The following is a 17,665-nucleotide window of genomic DNA, read 5'->3' as shown; positions in this document are numbered from 1 at the left end:
ACTCCTCCTTTCAGGCGGTTGCAGCTGCAGCGGGGCCGGGGGGGCTGTACAGGGCCACGGCCCCCGCGCTGGGACGGTGGCGCTCGGGGATGCTCCGCACGGCAGGGTCTGTCGCACAGCGCATCCCCCAGCCCCGGGCAAGCCACGTGCCAGCCCCGCGCCACGTCGATAAACGGCCTCGGGGACGATGACCCGTTGGTCCGATGCCATCGGGAGAAGGCACGTTGACAACCAGTCGAGGTTGACTTTCCTGTTAAATACGCGAGGCAGGGGAAGGACCAGATGGTTGGGTGAGGGAGGACCTAAAAGTGACTGGGTGGGAAGTGGGTGCCGCTGCTGCCTGCGCTGCAGAGGGCTGGCCGGAGTCCCCACAGGGCCGGCGGCGGTTGTTGATAACATGCAATGACTGAGCCATTTCGAAAGACTGCTGGTGTGTTACGCTGAACCCAGCGGGGATTGAAAGTGCTCTGTGAAACTTAAAATAGCCAAACGAGCACAGCCTTGTCTGAGCATGCTGATTTGCATTTTGATGCTCACCCCATCCAGCTCTCCCCGCGCTTGTGTGCGAAGACCAGGCGGTGCTCCAGGGAAGGAGGAGAGGCTGCTTCCAGCTAAGGGGGAGGGCTATTTAACCACAAAGACGAAATGCCCTCCTCGTGCCATTTTGCAGGTTCTTCACATCACTCCTGCGTGTAGGGCCCCCATCCCACTGCGAGGGATGAAAAATGACTTGTAAAAACAAGTCAGGATTGAACATCGCTTTCCGTAGCGCTACGTTTGCAGTAGGTGGAGAACTTCACAGCAGCGGCTTCCAGAAAATCCCATGGCAGATTGGTACACAAACTGCTGTTTGCTGTAGGAGTTAAGTGTTCGGTAATTAAAGGAGTTATTTCTGGGTTACGTGTTGTGCGCACTGGTCTACGCCAAGTTGCTGGGCTCCAGGCTTGCCCTACCAACGATGGAAATCGGGTAGATCGTCCAGCTGCAGGGATTACTCCTAGTTTTAGGCTGTGTCGTTGGCAAACATGACTCCTGGTCAAGACGAGCTTGGCGTGCCTTCCTGCTGTCTCTGTACAGACGACCAAGAGCCACTGTCTGAACACTTGCACGGCTTGTACTGCATTACTTTGGGCTGGGTCCTGCTGGGCCTGGGCCCCCCTCGCCCTGCTGCTGGTGGCAATTCCCAGAGCATCTCTGTCCAACATACACCTTGTACATGTGCTCCTGGCTATTTTCTTATGCTTGGGAAAGCTGCGCTGCACATATTCCCAAATCGCTCCCCTTTCCCCTCCCGTTTAGACTCTCTAGAAAGCCTGTAAAACCCCGTCACTGTTAAATAGGCAGTATCTTGTGGCAATGAAAAGGTAACCTCACAGTTGCTTTGTACTTCTAACTAAAGCTCAGTGCAGTTCACCCCAAGAAATATTTTTTACTTTTAATTATAGCTTCCTCGTGGTAAGCTTGTTTTGTTTTGCTGTGTTTGTACAGCACCTAGCACGGTGGAGCACGCCTCGGAGCCCTCGGGCACTGACACAATATAATTAATAATTTTCTACTCTTGCAGCTTCTTTTATATACACATAGTATCTTGCTGTTGCATTGGCTTTGTAAAAAGCTCTTGGCTTTTGTTAAAATGATAGAGGGCAAAGTTGTAACCGTTTGAAATACTTCTGGTACTACAAAAATAGATTGTAAAAAGTGCCATTACTGAGGTGACTGGAAGCCCTTTTGTCTACATAATCTTGGCAATGAAGATATGTCCCTATCGGATAAAAATCATTCAGTTACTTAAAAAACTTTCATCATCTTTATGTTCTGTAGGTCAGACTTTTTGCAAGGGCTCCCATTTCACAAGCATAACCGTTCTGTTCATCAAGCTACAGTGCGGGAATAATCTTGCTGGCAGCTCTTCAGACCAAAATCTGGAATTGCTCATTTGCAAGGTAAGACCAAGGAGTTTAATTACATACACTAAATTACTTGAGCGTCAAACAATCGTATTCTCATTTTAATTAAACTGTGAAAATGAGTCAATAATGGTCCTCCTTTCTTTTCGTCTCCATCCTGCCTCTTCTACTAAAAACCAAGTCAGCTCTGGCATCACCCCTGGGGTGCGCCCTCCGGTCCCCGCGGCGGTGCCAGCCCTGCGGCTCCCAGCACACACCTGCCTGCTGCGGCAGGAGGCTGGAGCAGCTGCTAAAAACTGCACCGTAGTCATAAAACAGCCTCTGCCGTCTAATGTCTGCCCTCCAGGCTGCTCTTCCCAGCAGTAACGCCTCCCAGGCGCTGAGCTGTGTCCCCCTCCCGCCAGGTTTCCTCTCCAGCAAGAGGCAGCAAGGGCTCCTTTGCATAGAAATGCAAGGACTGAAGCGAAGCGGGAAATGTCTCGTTGCTTTTGCCATCTCCTCGTGTACCCAGGTAGTCGCTCTGACCCTGACACCCTATGATCTGGTCGCGTGTGATACGACGCAGCGTTGATGGATGGCGGCTGAGTCCACAGAGCCACGTTTGAGCTTGGGCAAGGCTTCACCTCGCTTTCTTGCACTGGGCAATATTTTTACTTTACGAGCAACATCCTTGATGCCGGAGATAAAAGGCTGTTTAAAGAAGAATATATTGCTCAACATAAATAAAAGTAAAGCCTTGTACAAGAGTGTCTCAATGAGTCCCAATAAGCTACAGGGAGGGATTTTTTCCCTCCACAACTTCTCCGGGGGTTTTGGTTCCCCTGCAAACACCACTGTGCTGACGGATGAGCAACCAAGTGATGCGCGGGTGTGCTGGGAGAGCGCGTCGCAGGCTTGTGTGTGGAGAGAGCAACTCCTGTTTGCTGGTGCGGGGTTGGATATTTAATGGGTGTTAATTAAGCAAATTGTTTGAAGAAGTAGCTTTGAAAACATGCCGTGCCCTTTCAGGGTCTCCTTGCAGTTAAGTGACCATTTAGAAATGGGTGCTCAAGTGCCGTAATGAGCCAGATTTTTGACCAATGAATGGGTTTAATGTGTTATTTCACATCAGTAGAAAAAAAAAATGTCCATGTGCTCTTACACCTTGCCAAGTTTTGTTTTGCTGCAAAATAGCTGATTTAAGCCTCTGCCCCAAGCAAGCTATTGCACATGTAACTACCTATGGGTGTTGTGGTGTGGGAAAGGGGCTGGGGTGCCTGGTTCAGGGCACCCATGAGGGGCTTAAGGGGCTGTTTGTTCCCATCACAGGTGGTCAGCAATGACCCTTTAACTTGGAGATGAAATAAATATTAATAATTAAGTAGTGTAAAAATGTCAGTTTATGGAAAGGACCCTATTTTAGAGGAATATATAGATTCCCCCCCCTTTCATTTTGGGTAACACAAATAGTCCTCTCATTGCTACCTGGCTGACAGCGGCCCTTATCCCTTCTGATTAGTAGTTCACTTCTGTTGCCAAACAGATGCTTTAATTCTGTTTTAATATGAGCAGTAGTGCTTTAGAAAAGGCAGTGAAAGTAATTTTTCCCATGAAAAATTAATCTCTGAACTGCAGAGTAAATTCCTGCCTAATTTATAAATAAGGACCCTTGGGCATGAGCACAAAGGCAACCTTTATTTCTGGGAAACACTAAATATTTGGGTTTGGATGAAGGCAGTGACTGTTGGGGGCTGCTTGAGCCTTCCCTGCTGCCTGAGAGGGGTGTGAAGGGGGATTTTTGGCAGTGCCATGGGGCCCCCCACCCTTGCCCCACACCTCTTCATCGGCTGCGGTGCTGGAGCCGGGCAGCGTGTTGAGGGCAGGGCGGGTTGCTGCGCTCCGTTGGGATTTATCCTCCAGCGTCTGGGACTGTGCATCAGCTCCGAGCCTCTGCAGCATGCCAGAAGGTACAGGGCACATCTTCCAAAGGTTAAAGATGAAAGGTTCAATGTGAAGTAGACAGTTTAAAAGCTTAAAATGAAAGGAAGACGGTTAATAGTTGTATGCATGACAGGGCCGACAGACCATGATCTTGTGCAGAAAATACTCTTGACAGTAGCAATCTAGGTTTTAAAAATTTGACTTACCCAGGGTTATGTACAAAAAAGAGGGCTCTCCCCATCACATTCTTATGCGTTATTTTATGTCTTGTGAGCTCTACTTATAGCGTTGGTCTCTAAGCATCCAACCAAGAGGTTACAGCTAAATTGATTTCCTCTTGTGTTTTCTGCAAGCATGTTGCAGTTCTGTCGGTCTGCGACCGATCACTGGAAGCCTTCCTCCTCCTCTTGCTGTTGTGGTCGTGGCACTCTCCCTTCTCCGTGCCTTGTTGCAAGATGCTGCTACCTGAAGGGGAAGCTCTATGTGGCTGCACAACTGGCTTAGAAAAAGTATTTCAGCCCTGTTATGGCTTCTGTCCTTGTGCAAAAGGACCAACCTGAGAGTGTCCAAGAGCCTGATGTTGCCCCCAGCTGCCAGCCCATTTCACCTAACAGAGCACATGTGTGCTTGCCTATGTATATATGTAGCCAATAAAACAGGCTCTTTCTCACTTGCTCTCTTTTTCAGCTTGGGAACAGCTGATATGAGTGGCTTTATCAGACAGATTTTTAGGAGCTAGAGTTGCATCAGTTGGAACACTTTTATTTTTGTTTTGCCTTATTTTTTTGTTTTAGTTTATAAAAACTCATACTCTAGAGCAGATGATGGCCCCTTGTAGACTGCCTGGGGAATCCCTGCCTCTGCTCAGCGTGACCCTTTGCGCTGACAGCAACCGAAATAAATGCTGGGAACCTTTGTCGTGGCAGAGGATAAACAAAACGGGTCAGAAGATGCGGTAGTGTGTAGTGTTGGTGCAAACGAAGCATGCTTTGGTAGGCTTGCATCTCTGCTTCTCACCGGCCGGTAACTTGTAGTGTAAAATAGAGTATTTACAGCCTATTAATGCTTCCCATCGCTGCCAGCCCTGTGGGACTTGTCAAGGTCTCCGCTGCACGAGCTGTCAGCTCTGTCAAACCCCAGCTCTCTGGATGGCTCGGGATACCTGAGCAGCTGCGTAGGGCACGGCACCGGCAGCGGGGGCTGACAAACCCAGGCTCTCCCTCCCCGCCTGCCCTCCTGCCTAAGAATGTGGGGTTTTCCAGGCAGGGCTGATTGCCAGGTGCCGCATCTACGAGCACAACAGCTATTTGCTCCTCCAGCAGCTGGGCTGAGTACAAGCCACCCAACTGGTGTGTCTGTATCTGAAGGAAACGTGAATACGGATAAGTCGGGTTATGCCAGTAAACGTACTGGGCCTTTCTAATGAATGTCTTCAGGGTGTTAAATCAAGCTCCTGAGCGCAGGCTGGGTTAGGTGGCTCGTGCTAGATCATATTTGTGAGTGGTTCAGCATTAACACGCTGCAGAAGGACAGGGCGCTGCTGAACGGGAGGCGCGCAGGCAGCTGGCTGTCTTGCACTTGCTGCCTGACGTCTCTCAGGATCCCTCGCTGCCTGTTTTAGGTGTGTACCAACAGTATATCTGTCTTACGTTAATTAACAGCATAATAAAATGATATTTTGGGATGTGGTTACTGCTGTTTGTGGACTTAACTCTTAAACAAAACCAAACCCCTGAGCCATTCTGGAAGCAAAATTGCATGGTGAAGTCCCAGCCACGCAAGGCTGATCTGGTCAATACAGCAATAATTATATACCTAATAATTTTTCATGGCAAAGGATAGTACCTCAATGTGTCTTAATCTGTGTAAGCATCTCATTTTGGATTTCCTTTATTTATTTTCACCATTTTTTGACCAAAAAAAAAAAAATCTAAGGTAGATGTAAAGTTTGAGAGTTATAATCTACTTAAAATGTGGCTTTTGAGCTAACCTGTTGCTTTGACTCTAAACCTCTATGAAAGAGTGTAGATTTCTAGCTATTGGCATCTGTTTTTTCCTGTCCTTTGAACACTCCCTAAATGTATTAAACTTATCTGATGTGCCTGTTTCTTAGGACTAAAACCATTACGTATCCAGAAGAAATACTTTCTTTAATTTAAACACCAGTGGCTCATAACAAAGTTTTTGAACACGGCGTTTCATCATTCCTAGGCTGAAGCCCTCTGGACCCAGCGGTAGAATAATATGAATTGATTTGCTTAATAAGCCAAAATGTGTTAACTTTGTGGGCATTAAGGTGGCCTTTGAGCAAGTGAACTGGAGATCCTGGGAGACTCTGGGCAGATGAGTGACACTGCTTTGGATGTGAAACTGGAACACTATTTCCCACGCGCTCAGCTGTAGATCTACAGTTCTGTTCTGGTTTATGCTGAGGTATGTGGCCTGTAGTCAACCGCAGCAATGATGGTTTGACAGCTTTAATGCTGTGACTTTGGTAGCTCTGTTAGCAAGGCCTGGGCTTGCTGAGATGAGAAGCAGAACCATGGCAGAATTGATTAAAATCAACAATTGGCGTTGCCTAAAACTAACTCCAAAAGTGTTACAAAAGTGAAATAGAGCATTTGCAGTGAGATAACTGGGGGGATAAGAATGACGGGCATAAAATTTTGCTATTAGATACTGTTTTAAAAAAAGTGAGGGCTGTGCACCCATCACAGGTGGAGTTGGTCCAAGGTCAACCATGCACTTTGTGGCAGATGTTTCTCCTGTCTCCTCCTCCCCCTTCCTAACTCAAAAGACCTGTGCACAGTGCTCATGGAAATGGGCTCCCGATCCCTTACAAACATGCGTGGTGGAGCGAGCGGCACCACAATATTCACTGACGTATGTGGCTACAGAAAAGTGGAGGAAAATTCACCCCGTGCCTTCTGTGGCAGGTGAATGGTGGTCTGTGAGATTTGTCTTCTCTGAACCTAATTTTCAGTCTAATCTTACCAAACATTAAGCTAATTTTTTATTTCTTAATAATCAGAAACAGATGATGGACCTGAAAAAGGTGGTCATCCTGTTTGCTCGCTCTCTGCTTGTAATGACCTTCTCTCAAAGCCCTTCGTAACAGCCGTGTTGTATCCAAGGGCTAGGAACAAAACCCCACTTCATGCTCATGACTTCTTCTGGAGCCAGGTAACGGGGAAAACGTACAAAATGTGAGTGAAATGAGGAACTAGCACCCACATGTCTGTTGGCTGGCTCCCCCCAGCCCTGATCCAGGCTGGTGAAACCATCCGGGGAGAGGGGCAAGGGAGATGGGGGGGGCCGGGACCCCCTTGTCCCTATTGCGCCATGCACCATAAACACTTCTGCTGGATGGCCACAGCTGCCTGGAGAGTCTCTTAACACAAATAACTATTGTTAAAAAGTTAGCTGAGGTCATGCTGAGCTGTTTAGAAGGGCTGAGGGAGTTTCAGCTGGAAGTAAATATCCCTGCAAGGGACTTGGGCTGGGGACTTCTTGCTCTGAAGGTGACTCAGAAGAGTCAAACCAGACTTGTATTGGGTTTAAATATATTGGCTGATTTTGACTTCCCATAATTTCTAAAAACCCTGAAAAGTAATATCCAGCAGAGGTGCAAGAAGGACTCTGTAGTAACAGTACGGTGCTTGGTCTGGTATTTGCTGCTGGTTTGCTAAATTTGAAGATCACCGACCAAAGATAACCTTGCCATTTAAGCAGGATAGTGGGAACATTACCGTTGCTCGTTTCTGTAGCCAGTCGTGAGTGTGCTCTTTGTGAATGCTATTAAAAGGAAAATCACTGTCGGAGAGGAACAGCTCTTAGGTGTATCTACTGATTTGAACTACTTTTTCTTAGCAACAAAAAAAGTCAAACATGGTCCTCTGGCTTTATTCACCTCTAAAGGTAATAAAGTAGACAGAACAAAATGCTGTTATATTACGACGTCTCCTATTTTGCTTTTTTTGCTCCCAAGATGTAATTTATATAGTGACAGAAATAAATATCAATCTTTAAATTGCTCTCAGTGGTGCAATACCAACATGATAATGTGCTTGATTTTTTTTTTTTTTCTTGCTCAGTTAGTTTCCCAGTGCAATACAAAGTTGTATTTACACATATATCTGAGCAATGTACACAATAAAGCTGCAATATAAATCAAATCCTGTGAGGGCAATGAAAGCCTACTCTCTGCTGCTGATTTTGTTATTCCTGTTTCAGTCTCTTATGCCAGAGTTTGTGGAAAAAGATTCTTTTCAATTCCAATCTAGTTTCTGCTAGCTCTGCTTCAGCTTGATTTTAGAGTTGGAACGGAAAAGTCTGTTTACCCTAAATACGCACCTCCTTGCAGGTGGGGAGAGCGACCGAACGCAGCGCTCTGCAGATCCCTTGCAAAATGCGTGGGGCTTGGCTGTGGGGTTTGCTTTGCTGGAAGTGGGGGTTCAGAGCAAAACTGGGCCCTCTGAGGTGGGAAACGAGAAGCGACGGAGGTTGCTCTGCCCTGATGCTGGTGCCTCCATGGTTGCAAGAACTCCTGAAAAAGAGGCTGGAGGCTGGGCTAATTGGGGTAAAAGGTCCATTCAGGAGATGTTCTGGGGTGGTCAGAGACTGGTAGGCTGGAGGCTGCTATCCATTTCTGACATAAATCTCTCCGGGCACCTTTCCTGAAGCTGTGCGCACTTTATTAGCAGTATGCTCAAAGTCATTAGCCTGGAATCAGAGCATTGATTTATTAAATTTGCTTCTGATTCTGCTCCTAAATGTGAAGTAGCGAGAATAGACATGCCATGTGTTATTTTCTGTGGCGGTAAATATGGCTGAGGATATTTCTGGCAAATCAGTCCTACCCCTCAGCCCAGTTCGATCCCTTTGCGTCCCGTGGTTTACAACAGCTTTAACTGCGGGGCATGGTGGTGCACAATGAAGAGGGGCATCTTGTCCAGTGGCTGGAACTGGTCTCTCCCTTTTTGCTCTTTATTTTATGGCTCTTCTTGAGCTGGATCACTTCAGCAACCTGGTTTACGGTCTGGCCATGTCAGTAAAGGCACAGGTGTGTTTAAAAGGGAAAAAAGGGAGAAAAGTTGTGGGCAGCATAAGGGGAGTGGGATAAATGGCAAAAGCTTTTGGTTATCGCTGTTTGGGAGATGTGATGTGCATCTCCATGCTGAGAGGTGATTCCTTTTTTTCTCTGACAGAAATATACTTCTAATCCTTTCACCGTTAATCACACAAAGTCATGATGCAGGGCATCCGACCCGTCCCGTGGAGGTGATGGTGACAGAAAATAGTTCTGCATCTGGTGAAAACAGAAATGCCTTGTGTTCAAGGCATCAGGTGAGCAGCGTTTTCACAGATGCTTTATTTTTGCATTAAGCTCAATTAAAATCTAACATGACGTTGAGTTCAGCTTGTAAATAAGTTACATTGGAAATCTTAGTGCAACATTTTTGAAAAACAGTGAACCCAGCCTGGTTCTTACGTATTTTGTGACTTGCAAATTAATGACTCTTTAGATTAACTTTCAGTAGGATAATATTGTCTCAGCTCTTCATTCTCTAATTTGGACACATAGCCCAATTTTAGATGCATCTGAAAGATGTGTGTATTTCTCAGAGATAATTGTTTCCATTAAATGTAATGAAAACTGGCTATTGCCCAGGGAAAGAAGCCTAAATTATGGGTTTTGCTGAATAACGTGCTGCTCTGTGTGCTGAAGTTACTTGTGCTTCGATCACTTACTGCCCTAAACTTCTCGAGCTATTACTTGTGCATTTTGCCCCTCGTGGTGTGATTTTTTTCCTCCGAGGAAGCTCTGTGTGCCTGCTGGCATCCATCCCTGCGCCGTGCTCCGCATGCGTGTGCCGCGGCAGTGCTAAATTCAGGGAGGTGTCTAAGAGCGGTCTAGCTCAGCCTGTTACTCCGCGTAGGGCTTTTGCTCAGAGCCCTGCCTAAGCATCCCCTGACGGATATGGATCAGCAAGACTGACGCTTCTGCTGCTATTGCTTTTAATTAAGGCTGGGCTAATTGCCCTACTTTTTGCAGAAGACCCTGCGTGGCTGTGCTGGAGCGGCTCCCTGGTGCCTGGCTTTGCTTATCCGTCGTGTCCCAAGCCACGCTGATCACTCCTTCCCATCTCGCTTGGACAGCTGCTACAAAAGAATACTTATGAAGTACCTATCCGCTGGAGGCTGGGGGATTTCTTTCTTTATTTCTTTGGTCTGCTCTCCTGCAAAAGAAACCCGTTGTAAACCACATATGAGCTTTTAAGCCTTAACAATTTAATTTGTCTGGCTTTTCCTGCTCATCTGCATGGTGGCATCAAAACCCTGAAAGTCTGCTGAAGGACATTCAGAGTTGCATGATTCAAAGCTGGTTAAGGCTAACTCTGAAAAAAGCCCTACTGCAGACAGTGCTGCGCGTCTACTGCCCTTGAGGTGTCATTTCCCCTTTAATAGGGATCAATTCAATAAAGCTATTTTTTCTAGTTAGCAACTCAGCCATCTTCCTATCTACCCCTCTCTGCCCTCTGAGACTTGACTGACAATTTCTGAAGAACTTATTCTTACGCCTGGGAATGTCGCCAGATCTGAGCAGGTTTTTGTGGGCAGATGCTTTGCGCTGTCTGTGTGTTCATGCAACCTCATGCTGGTTATGGCAGGTTCCTAATTTTTCCCTGGATTATATATTTAAAGAAAAACAGAAAGGGAAAAAAAAAAACTTGAAATACATTTTAAAACACAGCCCAATCCTTGCTCCGTGTAGACTTAAAATAACGTATGGCTGGTGTCATGGTTCCTTTTTTTAGTCTAGGTTTACTGCACTTTCTCCTCATAAAGCCGGGATGAACCTTATCTCTTAAATCTTATTTGTACAGTGCCTTGGGATGCGAGACAGGAAAAGTACATTACAGAGTTTATTGTATTTTATTATTATATTGTAAGCTACCCAAGGCTACAGGGTTGTATAACCCTCTATCCAATAAGGCAATGAATAATAGACAGGCGTAGGGGCTGCGTACATTGCTTTCCGTCTTGCCCATCTGAAGCCCCATGATTGGGTTATACCGAAGGATGGGGTGGGGGAGAGGTGGGACTGACTGCACCCTGACCCTCTCGGGGCTCCACCACTGAGGGCCCCCCAAAACTGGGTGCAGTCTGGGGGTTCTTGTGTCATTGCGTCGCTTCAGTTCGGCATCGACCACGGAAATGAAATTAAAGGCTTATCCCAAAAAGGCCGGCAGGCTGCTGGGAGCTGCAAATGGAAGGGGGAAATGGGGTTTTGGCAAATTTCTTTCCCATAAAGAAATGATAGTTGGGGGGCATGGATGGTGTTTGTCTGCGAAGAGTGGAGAGAGGCTCTTCCTTCTGGCCCCCGGTCCTTGATCTTTTTCCTGCGCCACAAACTCACAGAAAGGAAGAAAACAAGGTTTTTTCACATACTGGATGTGTACGTGGGTGTGGGAATGCCCCAATGCTGCCATAGCGAGCGCGGACCGAAGGGCTGTGGCACTTCGTGTTTGCAAAGCGGGGCGCATCGTGCTGGGCTGGCTGAGCCGGCGGCTGGCGTGAAGGTCTCGTGGTGGGCTGGGGGTGCAGGTCTTGCTGCAATTGCAGAGGCTGCTTAGCTCCGCTTTGCATGGTTGTGAGAGCTTTACGATGTTCGAAACCACTAGTAGCTGTTCTTACCGGGATGAAGGTCACCTTTTGTGTGGTAATCATCTTTTTATAAAAATATGTTTGCCAAAAATAATGCGCTTTGAAAAGCTTTAGCAACTACGCTTTGTGCTTTGAAATATTGGGCAAGCATTAGCTTCCTTGTGTAGAAATGCATTAAACTTCCTCATGGAGAATTGGCTTCCGTTGACTCGAATTTTGGTTTAGTTATAGGATTAAATATAAATTAATCAAAAATAGAATTGAAGCTATTCCATTTATTTCAACAAATACTGGATTGATTTAAAGAATTAAAAAGAGCGTTTCAGAAGGCTCATCATATTGAAAAAAATTTGGCCAGATAAATGGTAGCAATTAGTTCTTGAGGATAGGGAATAGGAACAGTTTAAGTCTAAACGCAAATGTTTATCTTCCAAACAAAATATATTTAGATCAAATAATCTCTGCAGGGATAAACCCAGTTTTTACTGTGGTCTGCTTCCTCTTGCTCCTGAACTGAAATGTAAATTATTCACCAAGTCCAACAGTACCGCACATACTTCTGCGCTGAATTAATTTAAGTAATATTTTTACCTCTTATTTCTCAGTATTTTTATTATTCTCACTTTGCAGAGGTGATTGATGTCATTCCTTGTGCTGTAGTTCAAGTGGAAACTGAGGCAGGGACCCCACTGGTAACAGAAACGAGGCTTTTTTTCTGGCTGCCTTCAGCAGTCGTTACCGGGGAGGCGGTGGACGGCGTGGGGATCTGCTCTTGGGTCAGCCACGGTTCAGCGTGTCGGCGCTGAGCTGGGTGTCTGCTCCGCTCCCGTTCAGCTAGTTGTTACGACTGTTTAAGTTTTCAAAACCAACGCTGTTGGCTTGTAATTAGGCTAGAATGGAAATGGGTAGTCATCCGACTATTTCTCAAAACCTTCATGAAGCATGATAAGAATTTGGCCGTATTATAAGACTAAATTATGCCTTAACTGCAGCACAGAGAGCTGACCTTAAAACAGCGCAACTTGTTTTCTCCCGCTTGTTCCTTTTGCAAGCTGCTAAACTGCTGTTTAGTGGCCCAAATTATTTCTGTTACAGAAAGTCATTTAACATTATCTTACTTTAAATATGTATATTTTCCTTCAGGAAAAACTCAGGTAAAATGAGAAGATACTGGTACAAAGAAAAGGGTTTTGAGCGTGCTGAAAGCACTTCAGTTTGGAAATGATGGGAAATGGAAAATGAAAATTCAGTGGTAGAAGCAGTGTCAACATCTGGGGGCGAGTATAATTAGCCACCACTATGTGGTGAATTATGCAGACCTTCAGGTCTCTAAAGGAGGGCTAGATAACCCTCGGTAACATGTTTAAGCTCTAAGACAAATCGTGGTCTTGTCAGGGCAGATGCTGGATGAGTTACCGCGGTGTCGGCAAGAAGCCTCATAACATTATTGTGGTGATTCCTCCAGACCTTAAAATGAACTAAATCATTTTAAGAAGAAATGGGCTTATCTGGACAGAGCACTAAAAATTTAATTTGTTGTCCTCAGCTCCACAAACAATAGCTGCCGCAGAATAAGACATGAAAGGACCTTACTTTTAGCCAATTAAAACAATTATAGGAAGGGATGTTAGACTTCGTTTCAGCTTCTGAGTTTAGCGATGGGTTTTTCAGTTTTATTCTTACACTCGACTATCTTACAAAGAAAAAACCCAAACTAAATAAAAACCAACCAAACAACCCTAAAACCCCATATCTAACTGCTCAGAAACTTACTGGGTGTACACAAAGAAATCTCTACCATATTCTATAGAAACAACGGAAGTCAAGGATAAAGCCTCATATTTATTTATGCAGAGATCTGCTGAGGCTGAAAACAACCACTTTGGAAGATTTTTTTTCTAGTAATGGTTGTATTATTATACTGTGTAAATGTAAAGACTTTCTAAAACCACATTTTTTTAAGGTATTGGTTTTTTTAATGTCATGCAAACAGGTGGTTGTTCTTTGTTTACTTTCAGTGTTCTTCCAAGCACCGATGGTTGGAGGTTAGCACTTGATGGACCCATGGCATCTCCACAGATAATAGCATTTAACTACTGGGACAGGGCATCAGTTAGCACTGGTGTAAACTACTCGTCCCACTAAAGTCAGTGCCATAGGTAGTGCTGGCCTCAGCGGGGCAGCGGTCAGTCCCGGTGCTTTTACACTTTGCTTTCAGAGGTTTTCAATTATTTTGACACCTGCGTGGTCTGTTTTGCGGAGGTTCATCTATATTCATGCAGCTGCCTGTAAAATCGAGCCCCTTCCTGGAGTTCTCTAGGCCCTTGGTTTGCAGCGGATGCTCCAGCTCCATCCCGAGGGGGCCGTTAGCCTTCCCGAGTAACGACCTCCTGCACGAGAGGGGCTGGGATCTCTCCGACCAGATTTATCTCTGCCTTTGCTCTGGGTAGGATGCCAGGGATGAATCTGGCACTCTTCCCGTGTTTTCACCTTGGTGGGGAACCCCCAAACACCTCTCTGTTCCAGCAACCGCTTCTAATTTCAGTTCGCTAGGCAATAAGCACGACGGATAATTCTGTTCTCTCACAAGAGGTTTTCTGCATAACTGTTGATTATTTTTTAATTTTTTTCCCCCTGCAGTAAAAACTCTGAGAAGGACATAATTTTAAAAATTATCTTTTAAATTCTCCATAGAAAAATCTAACGATGACTTGTCACAGCCTGATCTGTCTAGTCTCTTACATTCAACAAACTGTAGAAGCAGTTATACTATTCTTGATTTGTATTGTTAAATTAATCAGCATTTATCGCCAATTACCAAAGGAGGGCGTGACTTCACTAGGATGTTACGGAAAGTAAATGATAATTTTTATCAGTTGAAGGTAAGGAGAGCTGCAGTGCCTTCACATCCTTGCAGTGGATTTTGAACGTGTGAAGAAGAGAGAATGCTATAAAGGGGGTGAGGTGGGTGGAGGACCTTGGCACTAAATTTTTTCAAACAAAAGTAACATATTTTTTATGTTGTATGACTTAAACTACTTCTGGGGCAGTTCTCGGGCAAAGCCAAACTGAGGAACTTGGGCTCCCCGTGTTGCCCTGCTTACTGAGCATGGTGGAATGTCCCATTTTTTTTCATAGCCTCCAAAGAGAGACGAATGAACCTGTTCCGTCTAGATTTCATATACATAGACTTCCATGGGAGAGAACTATTATATGAAAGACAAAACCGATTTCACCTTATGGCTTCTCCAGACCATTCTTAAACAGCACTTTGGGGTTCTGGACATGCAACTGGAGCAGCAAAGTTTTTGTGTTCTCCTTGAACCTTTCACTGGCTCAAATGTGGGCTATTCCTGTGAATTTCTCTCAGAAAATTTGACCCTGGTTCACACAACTATAGGGATGAGATGAAGCACTGCATTCTTTTGTATTTCAAGATGTCACTAAATAAATTTCATTCTTAGAAACTCAGCAAAACCTTTATCTTTCGTATTGTTGGATTTCTATTGTATTATGCCAATGCCACATACTGCCTTTCTTTAGACAAGGCAGGAGGCACCCGGGTGTTCCCCCGTGCTCACCTGTGGAGTTGCCGGTGGTGGGAGCGCTGCTCTGGAAAAACAAGCAAAGCATGAAGCTCTACTGAGGCAAGCCAGCTAAATAGAAAGTATTCCCCCCCCAACACTTAAATGTAGGCTAATTTTGTTGAAAAGGTTGGTGATCACTTTGATCTACCCCAGCAACCTCTAGATCCACTCTCAGTAGGTGCTCAAGTGTTGCATGTGTCTGAGAGCTGCAATCAAAAACACATGCTTGCTTTTCTATTTTTCCTCCCCAATTCTCTGGCTGTTGCTTCCCTCCCAGCTCCCCTTCCCGAGCCTGGTCCTGCTCAGGCTCATCGCATTCCCCTTCCCTCCAGCCTCTCCCCCTCTCTGGGTGCATGCTCCCATTTCACTTTAGCAGAGGCACCCGTTTGCCGTCTCCCACTGTACAAACCAGATTCCTGCGAAATCGTAACCTCATGCTTTGGGTGTAAATGCTTTAGTTGCCCCTGACCTGGGCCCCTCCAGATCGGGGGCTCCCAGCAGGGTTTTGCGGTACGTGGGGATGCGACTCGTCGCAGGCACGAGCACGCCAGCATCCCGCCTCGTCCAAGTGCTGGTGCGGTGCTGCTTTGAATTTTCAGGGAGGCTGTTCTGAGAAGTGTTGCATAGATTATCTTTTTACTTTTTTTAAATTTTTAATTGTATACGAAGAGTGTTCAGCCTCGCTTTAGAGCTGGGACAAAGCCACTGGAGGCTTGTCAAGTCTGCCCAGCACCTGCAATCCGGGCAGCAGCAGGCGAGAGCAGTTCTGAAGCCCCGTACCCGTTGCCCACGCCAGGTTATAGTTAATCTGAAGTTTACCTTCAGTTTTATTCTTGCAAACTCTTCTTGGAAGAAGCAAAGAGAACCAGACCTCCATGGTAACGGGGTGTTTTCCATGACCAGAAATTACCCTGCGTGGTGTATTGAGCCTCCTGCACGAAGGACGGGGCAGGTTAACGTGCAATCTGCTCGTCGGCCACTGCTGACCATGGGAGGGAGACGCTCGGCGTGTGCCCGGGCTGTTTGCTCTCGCGTTACGCTCCGTTTGCTGTTTTGTTCCAAATCCCACGGGCGAGCGGTAAACCTGTCATATGTGCAGGATATCCAGTTAATTTTGCAGCTTTAATGAGGCTAATATGATGCTCAACAGAAGACTGTTATCTGGGTATTTTGTGCGTCACCTTCTGATGGAAAATTAATTTCAATATTTGGCAGCTGCCGGAGGTCTCGCTGTTTCTCCCGAGGATAATGCCTGTACCCTTGCTGGCAGAATAAACCCCTTTTTGGGTGTATTTAGATAATTTACATAAATATATTTTCATTTCCTACGATGCTTTCTTTATGCTATTCTTGAATCGAATCAGAAGTCAATGTGACTATTCATCATTTTGAAGTTTCTACTTTCCAGATATTTTTAAAGACCCATTTATGCGGCAAGTGCTCACGCTTCTCATTTTGTGGCCGGGAAGAAAGGTCAGAGATATTTCAAAACTAGCAAAGAATCAGTCTCTTCTGCAGGCAAACGCTAGGCCAAATGCCTTTTGAACCTCAGGCCCAAACTGGGGAAAACTGGAGTTTGCCAGACTGTCCATGTATTTTGGATAATAGGATATGTTATTAATAAGCCAAATTAAAATATATTTTAATAAGTCCTTAGAATTTGCAAGGCAAGGGGGTAGAAATGATGAAAGAAATCACATCTGCTTTACTTATCAAATTAGGTTCATTAATTCTGCATCGCAACATGTGTAGCTGTGAGAGTCTTTTTAATGTATCTTATGCAGATATTGCGCATTTAAAGCAAGACTATGAACACAAATTTTGAAGTCAGATTAAACCTTGTTCACAAGCCACCTGTCTCGCATGCATAAGCTGAGTCTCAGAGAAGCCTGGCAGCTCGTGGTTGGTCTCGGCTGATGGCAGAACCTGTTGCAGGAGCGAAGGTTTCCCTCTGCGTACGCGCCTCCGACCCAGGATGCGGCACCCCAGCGTGGGCAGGCTTTGGGTCTTGGAAACCTCCATCGGCACCGTCCGTGCCTGCTGCTGCTGCAGTCCTGGTATATACGTGAAAATAAATCAATAGGAATTTAAACTGGTTCCAAGACTCCTGTCACTGGTGGCCGCTGTTCTTGCGCAATGCGGGGCCCTGACACGTAACTAAAGGCAGAGGGGGTTGTCAAAGGCAGATACTGCGAAAAGGGAACGACAGGCTTTAATACTAAACGTGCAGATCGTAAGCTTGCTGCGGTTAGATCAGGAACGAGCAAAGACCTTGGGCAATGGGAGGCTGCCGGTGGCATCGTGCATCCCTTTTAAAACAAGCCTCTTGCAGTGACAACGAAGTCTGTCTTGGGCATGGACTGCTTTTTCTCTGGAAAGCAAAAATCACTGAACTCTGAGTCTTTTTGTTATTAAGCTGTGGTCTTTCCAATATGATGTGTCTGCTATTGATTTTATTTGCTGCTCTTTGTTGAAGAGTTGGACTTTCAAATTTTAAACCTGTCAAAACGTGAATTCATCGTGGAAGAAGCATTCCAGAAGCATCAGATCACTGAACCCCGCTGGTAACACAAGGGGTGAGTA

General features: G+C 45.7%; 1 long non-coding RNA gene across 1 annotated transcript in view; it reads left to right on the top strand.

The window, feature by feature from the left end:
* LOC135313664 (uncharacterized) overlaps window positions 1-17,665 on the top strand; it is a 77,930-nt gene that overhangs the window by 23,570 nt on the left and 36,695 nt on the right. The window contains exon 2 of the long non-coding RNA XR_010373208.1: window positions 1,822-1,943. This is a non-coding gene — a long non-coding RNA (uncharacterized LOC135313664). The remainder of the gene's footprint in view (window positions 1-1,821; window positions 1,944-17,665) is intronic.

This window comes from Phalacrocorax carbo, chromosome 5 (assembly GCF_963921805.1).
Source record: "Phalacrocorax carbo chromosome 5, bPhaCar2.1, whole genome shotgun sequence".
NCBI lineage: Eukaryota > Metazoa > Chordata > Aves > Suliformes > Phalacrocoracidae > Phalacrocorax > Phalacrocorax carbo.
This window is presented reverse-complemented; position numbering and strand designations above follow the sequence as displayed.